This window comes from Garra rufa, chromosome 1 (assembly GCF_049309525.1).
Source record: "Garra rufa chromosome 1, GarRuf1.0, whole genome shotgun sequence".
In the NCBI taxonomy this organism is placed as follows: domain Eukaryota; kingdom Metazoa; phylum Chordata; class Actinopteri; order Cypriniformes; family Cyprinidae; genus Garra; species Garra rufa.
This window is the reverse complement of record NC_133361.1, coordinates 93,462,691-93,465,190: the sequence shown is the minus strand read 5'-3', so window position 1 is coordinate 93,465,190 and position 2,500 is coordinate 93,462,691.

Genomic DNA, 2,500 nt, shown 5'->3' with positions numbered 1-2,500 from the left:
AGAGTTATGGATGAGATGGAACGAGAACAAGGAAACAAGGATTCAACAGAGGAGAAACGGGACAGCGATTTATGGACACAATCAGAACTGACTGAGAGCTTACATAATGTCTTGGACACAGGAGAAATCGGGGCTCAAAGGAATAAGGAAGAAATGGAGGTAAAAGGGAATGATGAGGAATGCGAAAAGGAGAAACAAGGAACATCAACTAAAAGAAGAAGAGCAATTAAGGTAAAACCTAATATAGAGACTGCTAGGAAAAAGGTATTAAAAGAAGATGTGATTGAAAGTGCAAACAAGTATGAAATATTAAGGGATCTGGAAGAAACGGACTAAAATGATTGGTTTTAAAAATTCTCTTACCTTTTTTATGTTTTTAAGAATTGTTACTTTTAATGCGAGAGGACTTTTAGATACAAAGAAATTTGAAAAAGTGAAAGAAATGTGCAAAGAGAATGATATGATTTTACTTCAAGAGACTAATTGGAAAGAAAGTGTTATGGCTGATATAAGAAAAAGATGGGATGGGGATATTCTGTACAACAATGGAGTGAAAAAACAAGGCAGAGGGATTGCTTTTTTAATAAAAGGGAATAGTGGAATAAAATGTAAAACTATTTTCAAAGATGAAGAAGGAAAATGTATGATGGTGGAAATGGAGTATGAAGGGAAAATCATTTTATTAGTAAACATCCATGCACCAACAGAAGAAAATGAAAAGGGGGAATTTTTTTAATGTGCTAGGAGAATTTTTAAATAAGTATAAAGAAGTAATTATGATGGGGGACTTTAATACAGTTTTTAGCAAGTTGGATATGGCGGAGGGTATGGTCTTTAAATCAGATAAAGGAAGGAGAGAGCTGAAAGGTTTGATGGAGAAACATGATATAGTGGATGTATGGAGGGAAAGAAATGAGAATACAAAAGAATATAGTAGAAGACAATTGGTAGGGGACTTTATGTGTAAAACGAGAATAGATTTGATTTTATGTACTAGAAACATGGAAGGTTTTATTGGTCAAATTAAATTTGAAGAAACAAGCTTAAGTGACCATAAAATGATTTCTATGGGAATGGATTGGAACCAAATTGAAAGAGGGCCGGGGGTGTGGGTTTTAAATACAGAGATTTTAAGGGAGGAAAACTATGTCTTAGAAGTAAAAGAGATAATAGAAAAAGAAAAAGAAAATATAATGTATGCAGAAGACAAAAGAATTTGGTGGGAAAATGTCAAGTATTCAATCAAAAAGTTCACAATAAAATATTGTACATTGAAACAAAAAAGTAAAAGAAATAAGGAAAGAGGGATAAGGAAAAAATTGAAGGAAGAGTTAGAGGGAAATGGGAATGACATACAAAAAATTAAAGAATTAGAAGGAGCGTTAAAAGAAATAGAAGAGGAAAAATACGAAGGTGCAAAGATAAGAAGTAAAGCAAAATATACAGTAGAAGGAGAGAAATGCACAAAGTTCTTCTTTGACTTAGAGAAAACTAGAGGGAGAGCAGGAATGATTAAAGGAATAAAGGGAAGAAATGGGGATATTGTAACTACAAGTGAAGAAATATTAAAAGAAATAAAAGTGTATTATGAAGAGTTGTTTAGTGCAGAGGGGGTCAAAGAAGAAGAGAAATTAGAATTATTGGAACTAATAAAAACTACTGTAAATGGAACAGAAAAAAAAGAGTGTGATGAAGAAATAAAAGTGGAAGAAATAAAAAGGGCAATTAGTGAATTAAATAGGAACAAAAGTCCAGGTATCGATGGTCTGGGGAATGAGTTTTATATGGTTTTTAAAGATTTTTTATCTGATACTTTAAAAGAGATATATGGTGAGATTTTTAAAAAAGGGGAACTAAATCAGAGAATGGGAATGGGATTAATGAAGATAATATATAAAAAAAGAGGGGAAAAAACAGAATTAAAGAATTATAGGCCTATTACAATGTTAAATACGGATCTTAAGATTTTAGCAAAGGTTTTAGCAAATAGGTTGAAAGAAGTAATGCCAGGTTTAATTAAAACAAATCAGGCATATGGAGTAAAGGGCAGAGACATAGCTGATACAACATTCAGTATAAAAGATAGTTTAAGATACATTAAAGAAAAAGGAAAATGTGGGTTTTTAATTAGTTTAGACTTTGAAAAGGCTTTCGATAGGGTAGAACATGGTTTTTTATTTGATGTTTTAAAAAGGTTTGGTTTAGGAGATAATTTTATCAAATGGATAAAGATTTTATATAAAGGGGCGATAACAAAAGTAAAATGTAATGGATTTTTAACACCATGCTTTAGAATTACACGTTCGATAAGGCAAGGATGCCCATTGTCGGCACTTCTATATTCTCTAGTGGCTGAGCCTTTGGGCCTTGCAGTAATGCAGGATGATAGAATAAAGGGAATAGAAATAGAGGGTGAAGAAAATAAAATTTTTCAATATGCAGATGACACAACACTGATGGTCAAAGAAGTGGGGGATGTAAAAAGGGTAATGAAAATTGT